The sequence below is a fragment of the Lepidochelys kempii genome, chromosome 18 (assembly GCF_965140265.1).
Source record: "Lepidochelys kempii isolate rLepKem1 chromosome 18, rLepKem1.hap2, whole genome shotgun sequence".
In the NCBI taxonomy this organism is placed as follows: Eukaryota; Metazoa; Chordata; order Testudines; family Cheloniidae; genus Lepidochelys; species Lepidochelys kempii.
Window position 1 is genome coordinate 14977460 of NC_133273.1, and position 14907 is coordinate 14992366.

Here is a 14907-nt window from a genome sequence, read left to right on the forward strand (position 1 = left end):
GGAAAGCTGGGTCAACAGATGAGGTAATGGGCCTGATTCTCCCTTGCCTAATACATTTACACCCTTGGAGGCAGATCCTCAGCTGGTGTAAATTGTCGTAGCTTGATTGACTTAAATGGAGCTATGACAATTTGCACCAGCTGAGGATTTGACCTCTCTGCTTTACACCATCTTCTCAACCTCAGGTTCCTCCCCTTTCAAGCTGGTGCTAAGCATGGAACTGGAAGCATTTCAGAGACAAGTCCCATGCCTCTGGGGGAGCTAACTTGCGTTCCTAGCCAATTGAAATATAGTTTCCAGGGCTTCTCTCCAACACTTCCCAGAGCAACAGTGAACGGTGGGTGTTATTCATAGTTACAGAGAACAGGGGAATTGAGTAGGGTACAGGATGGAAGAGAAAGATTTTGCTGTTAGTCTGAGTTGTTGGCAAGCCACAGAGAAGGAAATCTCAGAGAGATGGGTTTCACCTCCTTACCTCTGCCTTTTTGTGTTATTTTCCAAATCACACCTTGTTATAGTATTCCTACGCCCCTAAAGAGCATTTAATGAATTTGATACCAGGATACCTGTATATAAACCAATCTCCTAAACTTTACTTGTGAGTTTTCCATCCTTATAAATTAGTGTTGTTGGGTTTTTTAACTCATTTTATAATTTAAGCCTTATTATGCAAGACAAAAATGTTACCTTTTCATTTGTCAGTAGTATCCAGTTTTACAATAATTAGTTTTAAAGTAAAATACCCTTTAAATATCATTGATATTATTTGACTGTAATTTAATCTATTATAATAAATAATACAGATAAATAATGAACTCTGTGGGTATATATTAGGGTGACCAGATGTCCTGATATTACCAGTACCATCCCAATATTAGGGGCTTTGTCTTATATAAGCAATTATACCCTTTGCCCGGAAAAAAACCAGTGTCCCAATTTTTCACACTTGCTATCTGGTCACTCTAGTGTATATAATATTTACACTAAGGCTCCTTGACACCTCTCTGACAGTAAAAGAGGTTTTGAAGAGGGGGGGTAAATTACAGTTATATTTACTTTAAAGACTTTTTACAGTGCCAGAGCAGCATAAACAAGCCCTAGTATAAATATATTAAATTTAATATATTCTTCATTGCCATAGACCTAGAGTTATAAAGCAAAATGCTACAGTATTACATTGTAATGGTCCAACAACACTGCACTAATACAAGATACAGTGTTTAGGATCATAACTATGGTACTTTGTTAATGGAGACAACTTTCAGGCTATTATATGTCATTATAAAGAAGGTGTGTTAGGTTCCTACTGTATTTAATTCAACTGTGTTTTACATTTTTTTTTTAAAGCAAAGAATACCACTTCCCTGCAGTATAAACAGAAATAGGAATTTAAGGGGAAGAGCTATTAATCCCACTCATGAGGCAAGACCTTCATTAGTCATTCGTAGCTTCAGCACTTGTGACTTTGAAGGTGTACAAATCTATGGTTAGACAAATTTCATGTTCCACAGATGACCCTTATGTCTTCTTACTACAAGCAGCAGACCATGCCCAAGTAAGCAAAAATTATATAAGTGATATTTAGGGCTGAACTTTTTTGTTCAATTTCAGTGTGTATCCCCCTCTCCCCCTTTTTTTGCATAGTGCATATTCTGGGCTTTGATAAATGGGACTCACTAGACATTATGGTAAAGCAACGTGTGTTAATATTCATTGGGCAGAGCTGTACAGAAAATAATCTGAATCAGAGAAATGGAAAGCCTTTAAAAGAAAAAGCACAAATGAAAACACTTTTTTTCCCCACAAGGAAACTCTTTTCAAATACTTTGTTTCTAGGATGTTTTGAGTCAGAAAGAATTAAAATAGTATTTTTAATATTTATTTCCTTTGCTATCATGTCATTTGAAAACTCTAAAACACTATTTTATACCAAAAGGATAAAGATCATGGCAAGGATAAAATAATAAGACAAATCAGACCATAATGGACAAGGGTAAAATTTTCAAAACCATCTAAATCACTTAGGAGTCCAGATCTCATTTTCAGAAATAACTTAGGCACTTACGAGTAAGGAAAAATCATCTCTCCCAGATTCATGTGGACATTTTTAAAATCCTACTCAGACTTAGGAGCCTCTATTATTGGACTTTGATTCTTAAGTGTCTAAGTCATTTTTGAAATGGGATCTAGATCCCTCAGTGACATAGGTGGTTTTTGAAAATTTTACTCCCTGTCCATTGTGGCTTTTTTTGTCTGATTTCCACTTCTGTGGGAGGAAACTTCCTGCTTTGGGACTGAAGATTATTTAATAGAAAAAAAAATCTATATCCAGTATTTAGCATTTTAAGGACCTTCCTCAATGGTAGGTATTTTATTTGCATGAAAACATTCCACTTTTCAAGGCCTCAATTCAGCAAAACACTTAAGCATGTGCTTAAATACAATTAACTTCAATGGAACTTAAACATATGCTTAAAGCTAAGCACCTGTTTAGAATGCTTTGTTGATTTGGAAAAATAATGATTGGGCAACTGCTGAGTGGAAACACAAAACCCATATAATCACCCCCCTGTGCGCTGTGTGCCTCTGTCAAATGATTCTGTTACATGATTGCTGTCTTTGGCTGATGTAATTAGTGGCACAACTTTCTGTAATGAATTTCACACATATTTGTACCCCCTTCACCAGCTGAGGGTGGAAGGAAGGGGTCCCTGTGCATGCATCATAAAGCAAGAGCCATGCAGTGAAAGTGTGTCTGTGTTCGCAAAGGGAAAGCTGCTTTCATTTGGAAGCCCTGAAACAACAATCTTAATGTTGATTTTGCCACCTCTGTAGAAGCCTGCTGTATGTTTTGCTTAGTGAGCTCTTCCTGGGGAACTCCTGGGGTTAGCACATCATCCTTGAGACCAGGAGATGCCAAGTGTAGATGTTCTTTTCGTTGTATCGGAGGATAAAGATGCATTATTATTACATGTATAGAGTGTTATGGTAACACATAACTCTTAATCATAGATCTCAATGTGCTTTACAAACCTAGGCCCTGATCCTGCAAACACACACATGCCTCAATTGAAGCAAGGGCATAGGCCTGTTGACTTCATCTGACTCTGATTTATGCACACGCATAAATACTTGGGCAGGAACATAGCATACCTAGGTCCTGCAATCAGGGATTAATCTAAATACAAGACAAACAAGGACTGGACACCAGGACAGGGATGGGAAAAGAATTTGTTTCAAGAGGTGGGTTTTAAAGAGATCTTTGAAGGAGGGAAGGGAGCCCTTGGCTGATGAGGACAGAAAGACTGCTGCAGACATGGATCAGCACAACAATGGCTCAAAGCCAAGAATGGGAAAAGGATTTGTAGTGTGACCACATCTCCCGTTTTGGCTGGGACAGTCCCTTTTTTAAGCCCTGTCTGGCCGTCCCGACTTTTTTGGCAAAAGCGGGCATTTGTCCCGTTTGCTCTTGCTGACTTGATCAGTTGGCATGAGCAAGCTGGACAAATATGCAGTTTTGTCAAATAGGTGGTGTGCAGAAACGGCAATGCCAGCCCCGCACAGGGTGGAGGGGGCAGGCAGGGCTCAAGCAACCAGGGACAGCCTCGTACGGGGAGCTGGCAGGGCTCAGGCCAGCCCTGCATGGGGAGGAGGCCTCGGGCAAGCGGAGACGACCAAGGGGAGGGGGTTCGGGCCAGCCCTAAGGGAGAGGGGAGGGCTCAGGCCAGCCCTGTGTGATGTCCCGTTTTCCCTTTGGGAAATATGGTCACCCTAAGGATATGGAGTAAGATGAGAGGCCTGGGTAGAGTGTAAGAGAGGAAAGTAGGGGCAAATTGGGAGCAGGGATGTATGTAGCATGATGCTGTTGACTCTTGAAACAGCTCTTCTATTTCAGGTTACAATGGTAGCCAGCATTTTGGATTTTGGCCTAGATGACAGTGGCTCCAGGATTCTGGAGCCACTGTCATCTTCAAATCGTCTTCAAGTCATTTTGGACAGATAACCTTTTTATTGTTAATTACTGAGACCAAACTTTGGCCTCAGGTCAGGAAAGCACTTAAGTATGTGCTTAAAGCCCCATTGAAGTCAATGGGATTTAATACATGCTTAAAGTTAAAATTTTAATTCAGAGTTTTAGTAAATTGGGGCCTTTGTTCCTTGTGTGGTGAAGGAAATCTGCACAAGTGGTGAGAGAGAGGCCAATGATATCTTCTGCATCTGGATGCTGTATATATACCAGGTGATTTCTCCTTCGAGAGCAACAAAATGTTCTTGTTCGAGTGTTTGTTCATGTCAATTCCAATCAGGTGTGCACGCACCGAGTGCATGACAGCCAGAAGATTTTTCTCTTAGCAGTATCCGTAGGGTCTGCCTGGGTGCCCCCTGAAGTCGCGCCTTCATGGCACCCAATATAGGGCCCTGCCGACCTGACCACCACTCAGTTCCTTCTTACCGCCTGTGATGGCTAGCTGGAACTCCCTACCACTCTTGCCTTGGCAACAAAATGTTCTGCATGTTTTTGGGGTGGGTTTGTTTTTGTTTTTTTAAACTAAAAATTCAGGCCTTTTCTTCCCTGGGAAACAGCATAGACTCTGTTGATGACTGGAGATCTGGTAGAATTATTACATCCGTGAAACCTGATTAGGAGGGGATGTGGTTTTAAAAAAAAGACTGTTTCCAACTCTTATCATTTATTATTTTGTTACACCCAAAAATGTGCTGGGTGCTTCACAGAAGAACTTGTGGGAGTGGGCGGGAGATAGCTCAGTGGTTTGAGCATTGGCCTCCTAAACTCAGGGTTGTGAGTTCAATCCTTGAGGGGACCATTTAGGGATCTGGGGCAAAAATTGGGGATTAGTCCTGCTTTGAGCAAGGGGGGGTTGGACTAGATGACCTCCTGAGGTCCCTTCCAACCCTGATATTCTATGATTCTCTGAAAGCCAGAGGCCCCAAGATAGCAGTCCATCCCTATTCAGCAAAAGATATATGCGTGTGCTTAAATGTTTTTCTGAATCAAGACTACAGTCCCTGCCCAAAGAGCTTATAACCATGGGAGACAAGCTGTCATTAGGAAAGATCCCTCACTACCATCACGATTGGCAGAAGCTCACAATCCATTTTCTATGATCTGGTCCACATAGAGTTTAACTAAAGGTGTGAATTTTTAAAAATGATTTTAAATAAATCTGTCATCTTTGTGTATGAACACTTGTAAATTGATTTTAAACCTGGCTTATTGGTTTATCTTGCCTTGGAACCTATATACCCATTTTAATAGGCTACAATTGTCTCCACATGAGGGTTTCCACAATTTAATTAAAGTGGTGTAAACTTGTGTATAGACAAATGGTAATAGACCTCCAACAAGTTCTCCACCAAACCCAGGGAAGATCAGACTGGAGAATTGTGAGGTTTTTCGGGTAAAAAACCCAAAACAAATAATGAGCAACTTAAAAAAAAAAAGACTCGTCTTCTGTATATCATCAAGGGTACAAAACCATTTTGTTCTTTGTGGGGGAGAGGCAGGTCACCTGTACAAGGCTCTCGGTAAATATTATCTTCCAAGCTAATTACTGTATCGACATTTGCATGTTTCATTAGTGTTCAGTTTTTTACTGCAAGCTGAGGTTAGAACCTGATTCATCCGTCATGGTCAAGGACTGATTTACAATTTCATAACTGCAGCACAAATCTTCTAGAGGATTTTTTGTTTGGGTTGAGTTGGTCTTCTCAGTACTGGTGGGGTTTGTGGGTAGGTGGGTTGGCTTGATAGTTCTGGTTTAGATTTCTTAAATATTTTGATTCATTTCTTTGGCTTAATAAAGACCCATTTAAAAAAGTTCAAAAGAGATAATGTAAATTTATGCAAACACTGACAGATATGGTTTATTATAAAGCCCCCAGCTAACAAGGGGGAGGAGGAAAGAGTGTGTGTATGTATAAAAACTACAAAGAAAAATAATTCATGCCAGAACTAAGGTTTATAACATGGATAACTATCTGATTGCATAGATGCGTTTGTGGTCCATCTAATATACTGACAGTAAACTTGGCATCTAAAGTTAAGCATCATAAAAAGTTCTAAGCATGTGAGGGAAATAGAACAGCATCTGAAATGAGACAAGAGTTTTCACAACATCATCCTCCATCCAGTGTAACGCTGAGTTTATAAGTCTAGAAATGTTTTGCATCGTTGTAATGAAAAACAAATCTATTTCCTTTCACAATTCATCAAAGGTTAGCTGGATGCTGCATAGGAGCTCCTCTAGAGTGGTTGGATCTGGCAGAAGGGCTGTCGTGAAACACTTTACTTCTATTCAAACACCATCTGAACTGCCCTGTTGCTGACCTACTTTGATGGAAAAGTGATTTTTCCCTTGTGCATCAATGCCCGCTTTCAATCTATTCTTAGAAGCTGTATTTTGCCACTTGCTTTTTTTGTTTTGTAAGGCATGCCCCCTGTATTGGCGGAAAGAGGGTTGGGTGGAAAGATGGAGTGTAAGAAACAACATGGTTTGTCCATCGTGTGCAAGTCTCCAGTTCTGACATTTATAACATTTTGCATTTCCATAACGGCTTTCATCTCAAAGACTCCCAACAGCACCCTAGGAAGAATGCTCCCTGCGCTCCCCTGGACGGGGAGGACCAGAGGGAACAAATAAAAGCGAACTGGGACTGCGAAGCTTCCACTACTGTGGCGGCTGGGAAGGAGGAAAAGCAGCGGAAACACTGCCCGCTCTCTCCTGAGCCTGAGCATGTGTGGAACCCCTCTGGAGGGCTTTGTCTGGGATGGCATAACCCGCAGCAGAGTCTGATCCGAAAGTGGAGTTCCCTTGGTCGTCTTTCTACATCAGAAAGTTCCCCTGGGCCCATGTCTACGCTACAAAGTTTGGGCAACACCAGTTATGTGGCTCAGCTGCCAAATTCTGTATATCGCTCCTGGGCATGCATGCTTGTCTGCTTATGTCAGTGCCTGCAGGTGCTCACAGCAAGGGCTGCACCCACACCACTGCCCAGTGCAATACTTTGTGGGCCATTTTTGCGGTGCTTTGTGAGATACCAACAAGTTACCCAGGGATTTCTGGGAAACCGTCAAGTTTCCACAGTGTTGCTTTTCTCCATTCCATAATGCTTGTTCCAGCCCATAATTTTCACGCTGTTTTTTGTAACTCCCACAGCCCTGGATGCTACTTTTCGGTCTCTGCCATCTCTCTGGTAGAAGCATGGACCCTGCAGAGCTCATCATAATTCTCATGACCATTGCTAATACAGGACATGCGATTCTCTTATTTTAGTGGACCTTCAGTCAGGGTGGGGATAATTTGAATTGATTTTTCAACTGGTATAGCTGAAGTAGTGGAAAAGACTGTGAACACACATTTTGGTTTAAGAAGGGCATATTTCAGTTTAGTTAAACCTGTTCCTCATGAATTTAAGCTAAACTGATGTCACTATATATCGAAATAAGAATGTCCATACCAGCCTTTTGCACTGGTTTAAACTATATTGATTTAAATTCACACTTTAAGTTATGCCAGTGCACTTTTCTTTTGTAAACAAGCTCTACATTTTATAGGAAATGCTTCCCTTGCTGTTGGGACACTGACAACTTGAAATCTAGAGTAAAATTTTCAAATGTCCCTAAGTCACATTGACTTTTTATGAGACTTAAGTTCCTAAGTGTCTAAGACCAAGGGTACACTAAAAAGTTAAGTTGAGCAGCTATGTTACTGTGGGGTGTGAAAAATCCACATCCCTGAGTGATTGTAGATAAGCCTACCTATCCCCTAGTATAAACAGCGCTAGGTCAATGGAAGAATTCTTCCACTGACTAGCTACCATCTCTTGGGGAGTTGGATTAACTACCAGAACAGGAGAACCCCTCCCCTCAGTGTACTGAGTGGCTACAAGTGGCAGTGGCCAGAGAGGATCTCCTGTCACTGTTACCCTCCCCAATAGGCGTTAGCAAGTTAATGGAAGAATTCTTCTGTCAACCTAATAACTGTCTACACTGAGGGATCATTCAGGGAGTGTGGAGTGGATCTAACTTTTTTTAGTGTAGACTTGACCTAAATCACTTTCGGAAATAGGACTTAGCTCCTAAGTCCCTGAAGTTCTTTTGAAAATTTTACCCCAGCCAGTTTTAAAAAAAAAATGCTGAAGAAATATTGTGACAAATTTTTGTTGGAATTTTAAAAAATGTTGACCACTTGATTAGCTGGTCAAAAAAGTGATTTTTTGAGGGGCAGGAGGGAGTGCCAAAATAAAATTAAAAAATTGCAAAAGCTTTTAGTCAAAATTTCAAATGTTAATTCAGTTCTGTAAATTTTCAGTCAGGTGTAGAATAATGTATTGAATAGAAACTGCAGAAAAGGCACTTGGAGAGGCAAATGTTACTAGCAGACTTGCAATTTGAACAAGGTTAATGCACCTGTATTTGTGAAAAGTATGGTGGGATTTTTATCACAAATAGTCACAACCTTGATTTTATGTCTCATGCAAAAGATTGGACCATCCTTTTGTTCTGTTTGTACAGGGCCTAGCAACTGGGTTCCCACTACATGACTACTGCAAAAGAAATTATTATTATTACTATTATTAATAATAATACATACCAGCACAGTGACCTCTCATGCTATAGTAGGGTATTGTTTCAATAGTATTAAGGCAAGCACCAGTTGCTGGTGCTATTACTCATAACCTTCCAAGTTCTTTTTCTTAGCATGTGAACAAATGTTCAATCTTGGGAAGACCTGCTGGGTGTTGTTTTTGTTCTGCAATGCTCGCTATATAGAGAGAGTTGTGCAAGTTGTGGGGATGATTTTGCTCTCTGCTTTGGTCTCTGATTGGAGTCAATTTTTGAAACAGAGTTACTTCCTGGAAACTGGTCATTAGTATTGGTTGACATTCCTGAAAGAAGGAATTGCCTACATGCTATTTGTGACCATCTCTGTTCTAGGACTGGTGCATGTTGAAAGGAAAGATAGTTGAGTGATTAGGACACTAGTTTAGGCCTTGAGAGATCTGGGTTTGAGTCCGTGCTCCACCAAGGACTTCCTGTGTGACTTTGGGTAAGTCACTTAGCCTCTCTGTGCCTCAGTTCCCCATCTGTAAAATAGGATAATAGTATTTTGCTACCTCACAGAGGTAGTGTTAAAGACTGAGACATGTTCAGGTACTATGGTAACAGGGGCCATAAAAGTATCTTAGGTAGATACATCTGTAAATAAAATACAGTACACTTACAATATACCCAGACTCTTCATCATTGTTCTTTTTTCCCTTCATGGGAAGCTGACCTGCAAATTCAGTGGAATTCTGCGACCACTGGGCAGAGGGGCAACAATTGACAAACTCACCAACTATATACCTGTAGCATTTGGGTTTGCCTTGATCTCCCTAGAGTTGACTAAACCCAATACTGCTTAGCTGGCAGGAGGTTTACTAAACAAGGCGTATGGCTCTGTTTATTATGATCCATGATGAGGATTGCATCAGTGCCAAAGAAAATGCCTCAAGTGTTATTTCTACAGCAATCCTCTGGCTAAGATGAAAACTTATAATTGGATCAGCTGTGCTTGATGTGAGCATGCCTTTCATAACTAGCTGTGAATAATCCCCTATGTCTCCTCTCCATCTTGCTTTCAGGATGTACGCAGATGTTACTTATACATCTTAAGGGAAAACCTAGAGACATGCCCATTTCTGTTTTACAACAAATTATAAAATCAAAATATTGTTAGTAAATACCTAGCATTCACATGTAGCGACATGATCGCCAGGAGACTCCTGGAGAGGGAGAGAGACTGCTGTGGAGAATTTCCCGACACAAACAGGGATTGGAGAGAGCTGAAGGCAATCTCACTATTGCCATGATCTGCTGCACAGGTTTTAATGCATGCATCGAGAGACTAAGGGATGTTAAGTTGTAATTAGCAGGGAAAACAGGAGAGATGGAATCAGCTTCTGTCAAGGACAGGTAAAGTATAAAGTCCGCAACATGGCTGAGTCAGGCATTTAACTAAAAAGAAAAGGAGTACTTGTGGCACCTTAGAGACTAACCAATTTATTTGAGCATGAGCTTTCGTGAGCTACAGCTCACTTCATCGGATGCACACAAAGATCATGATGGGTTTCATGATCTCTGTGTGTATATAATGTCTGATGCAGTTTCCACGGTATGCATCCGATGAAGTGAGCTGTAGCTCATGAAAGCTCATGCTCAAATAAATTGGTTAGTCTCTAAGGTGCCACAAGTACTCCTTTTCTTTTTGCGAATACAGGCTAACACGGCTGTTACTCTGAAACTTGGCATTTAACTAAAGTGCCCCCCCCGCTCTTTTTTTTTTTAAAGTACACTTATTTAGACCACAACCAACCCTGTGCCATGTTGATCCCTGGTGTAATGCCACTGAAGCCAGTGGAGTTATATGGCCAAATTTATCCCAAGTATATGTTCAGTGAAAAGAACTAAATTCCTATGGTGTACAGACAAAAAACCAGTGTAACCAGGTCCCATTTCACTTTGCTAAAGGCAATAACGTTAATGGCACCTGTATGCTACCAGAATCAGCCGCCAAGATCGTTTACAGAGACAGCAAACACTCACGGTTACCCAGGTGTAAGTAAGGGTAAAATCTGTCCTTATATATCCTTGTGCTTTAAAAAAAGATGTAATTCCACACAATTTCTAAGATCCTGGAAAGGAATGTGTGACTCTTTCTTTACGGCCACATGATTTATTTCACAGGCCCACATTCTGTGGCTAAAGTTAAAGTTAAATAGCCAGTTTTCTCTATTCATGGCAGTGGTACCTTCCTGTTATCTTTTGTAATTAAGGGTATGTCTACACAGCAACTAGAGGCCTGTGCCAGCTGACTCCGGCTGTGGGGCTGTTTCACTGCTGTGCAGACGTCTGAGCTTGGGCTGGAGCCCAGGCTCTAGGACCCTGCAAGGTGGAAAGGTCCCAAAGCTCCATCTCCAGCCCAAGTCTGGAAGTCTACTCAGCAGTGAAACTGCACCACAGCCAGAGTCAGCTCACATGGGCCAGCTGTGGGCTTTTCTTTGCTGGGGAGACATACCCCCAATGACATCTAAGAGTTGCAGAGTGCACCAGTTCGGAGAGTTCTGCTATTGTGACAACATTCTCACCAGTGCAGAAGAGTGGCACTTAACTGTGTGATAATATACAGTCTAGGTATACTTAATTCCTACCTCAGCTTAGGAGGATTAGGTAGATGACCCTTAAGGTCCCTTTTCAGCCTTAATATATGATGCTACGAGTCTATACTGTACCAATATTTGATCCAGCAAAGCACTTAAGTGCATGCTTAACTTTAGGCATATGAATTGTTCTACGAACTACTTATGTGCTCAAATGTACAGGTAGCATGTGCCTAAATGCTTTGCTGGATCAGGACCTCAATGCAAGCTAAAGCTTCCTGATGGACCTGGGGAAATTTTTGTTTACCTTAACAGCTTAGCACTTATTGAAGATAGATCAGGAATGTTTATATTGCTATGTACTGCTTTTTTAAAATTATTACCGAAGAACATGGAGCTTGGTAATTTATTAAAGGGATTATATGACGGGGTTGTCTGTGATAGCAGGAGACTGGACTCAGCTCAGGAGATCCCTTCCAGTCCTATGTTCTTATGAGAACAGGACTCAACTTACCAATTTTTTAATACATGGTACAACCTCAGTACAGTCATAAAATAGCTTTTACCGTTGAAATTATCTAATTTAAGATCAAACATATTTCCTCCGATCTAGACAGGCGGAAGCACAAAAACCAGCCATGCCAGCCTTAGGTAGTCTTCTAAGGTTTAAGGTAAAATTCTAATTTGTAAATCCATCAGAAGAACAGATCTGAATAAGCTTTCTGGAATATATTTGGATTGCTTTAGCAGTATTTATATCTTCCAAGTATAAATGTACTGATGTGATAGAGAATATAAACAAATATACATAACTATACAGTCTCGCATTCTTCACACACACACAAACCGCCCACTGAAGTTAATGGGAAATTTGCATGCAGAAGGAATGCCATATCGGGTCCCATACGCACAAATATGAGTGGAAACACATTGTGTTAGGCTTACAGACATGTAATCAAACTACTGCATTTTATTAACACAGAGTCTGAGTTTGCAAACTAAGGCCCCAAACCTGCAAACACACAGATTCTTAACTTTATTCCTGGGCTTAATCCTGCTGAAGGTAAATTGGACTACTCCTGGAAGTAAAGTTACTCATGTGAATGTTTGTAGGATCAAGGTCTAACTAGAGTGCTAGAATACTTGTGACCATTGTAAAGCAGAAGATCAAATGAATTTACTTATCAGGGACACTGTCATCATCATAAACACATTAGTATTCTATTTATTATAACTAAATTATAAAAGATTAATTTTACTTTTCACACTTCATTCAGTGTCAACAGTGAAGAGAGACGTTCACTCACCAATCCTATTTTTTGTTCGTTTTCATTTGTTGTTTAGTTTTTATTTTCAGTTTCACTTTGTTTCTTTTGCTAGCAGGCAGTGCATTGTTTGGATCACAAATGTTTGATTTAAAAGCTTCCTGACTTTATGGTTAAATATTAGCATGTGTAGTCAGATTTTTGTGAAGCCTTTCAAACAAAATCTAAATTTGGTAGCTGGAACTACCAAGTAGAGATGGTCCATAATTTTCCAGCAAAATGGTTTGTTGTCACTTTGGAAAATGCCAATTTGTTGAAACCAAAACTGTTAATGGAAAAGCGTCTGTTTCTACAAATCTCCCCATTAATTTTTTTAATTAAAAGTTTAATTTTTTCAGTTCAAAATTATTTGTTTCAAAATTTTACTTAATATGTACGTTTAAAAAATCACAATCAAAATTACAATGAAATATTTTGAAATTATCAAAACAAAATATTTTGATTTACCTGATTCATACTCCTCCCCTCCGATTATGGATTTGGGAAAGCTTATGAGACTTCAACTTTTTGTCCAGATTTTGGATAAGAAAATTTTTGAAACCTCAAACTCTTGCAGGATGGGAAAACCATTTCTTGCCCACCTCTACTACCAAGGGTCCCTGTAATGTAAGGTACTCATCTGTGTATAAGAGGGAATTCTTTGTATTAGACTTCACTGTAAACTTTCTGGGGAAGACCCATGTCTATTTCTATGGCCCCAATACTACAAACTGATCCACATGGGTCAGACTGTGGAGCTGTGCTGAATTCAGATATTAATTATTACTGCCATCTTTTGTTCAGCTTTAGAGATTTGTGCACAGAAGTAAAATGCTATGTAGGGATAGAGGTAGGGCTATTCTAGCTCCTGCCCTCTCTAGCTACTAAAATCGCTCTCCAAAGAGACTTAGATTCACAACTCCTGATCATCACCAAAAACCACATGTACAATAGATGGGCCTAAACAACTTTTGACCTTAAGTTAATGGAAAAAAATAAAGTTTAACAAGGTGGCAAGCCCTTTCTGATGACTCACTCTGCCAGCAGGTGTCTAGAATTCTGCATAAAGCTGCTGACACCTGTTGCATGTGTGAATGGTTACCACCCTGGATAAAAAGGAGGGGGGGGAGGGTGTGAACTTCTACATATGTTGATGAGGATAGGAGAGGTCTTGTGGTGAGAATGGAAGGGAGCTAAGCTCAGATTAGTGTTTTGTTGTTGTAGGGAAGCACTAGTTCTACTGTAAGTTAACAATAGGCATTGCTATCTGTTTAAAGATTGATTTTTCTATGTGCTCTAAAATCTGCAGTTACTCAGCTTGTCTGAAATTTGCTGTGCCTCACAGGGGTGTTGGCTTGTGTTAGTGGTCAATATTTGGGGTAATCTGATCAAGAAGTTCCTTTAAATACAGCTCTCCAATAAACAATATTTTACAAAATCTAAAGTTCTTGTTTGTTTGGCTTGGTTCTCCCCCTGCCCATCTAGGAAGCTGTGCTGGATAGGTAGAGAGACAGGAGATAAGGTGACCATAGAGAGGCAGTGAAGGGACTAACATGCAGCCAGCACATTCTGTAGCCAGGGTAATAACTACCAAAGATCACGAGGCGGTGGAGGAGGATAGCTGGGCTCTGGTATGGGATATACTGAGAAATTATATATAATCTTCTTAAAACAAGGAAATTAAATATCCCCAAACCTTCATTAATGCAGAACTAAGGGTGCTTTGTGGTACCTATTATCCTTTCAGAACACTGAGTTCAGCTAAACTCAAACTGCTGAAAACTAGGAAATAAAGAGTGAAGAAGGTATAGCAAAATTAAACTTCTGAAAACTAATAAATACAAAGTTAAGTATGCACCCTTAACTCTGCCCTCTTTGAGTGATGTCTTCGCATGCACACAGCTCAAGGACCTCACAAATAATGCGGAACACCCAAGGAATAGGGCACATGAACACCATAGAACACAGTCCAACAACTTATCTTTGGTAAGGCATAATTTGTGTACTGAACAGGTGCTCCCCACAGTCAAATACTAAGCCTGCTCCACAGAAGTAATCCCTACCACACTAAATTTTACAATCCCTTCACCCTTACCCACAAGATTTCATCTAACACTAACCATGGATGGAGAATCAGGGAGTTGTATATTATTTTGTTATATCATATGCACCTCAGTTTATCTGCTTGATATTATCTTGCCTGTCTGCAAGGGCTTACATCTGAGGAGGCTGTTGGGGGAAATAAATAGGAAATGAAAAGGTCAGAAATAACTTTCAATTCAGAGAAGATCAAGGGTTATTGAAAAAACAATGGGAAACCTATTACTTGGGGAATGCCTCTGCTTGGCTCCAACCAAGCTGGCAAGGTATACTGTTCCCACACCTGAGGATCAAGGGGAATATCAATTAATGATGCTGGTTTAGGGAAGAAGGGGATTGA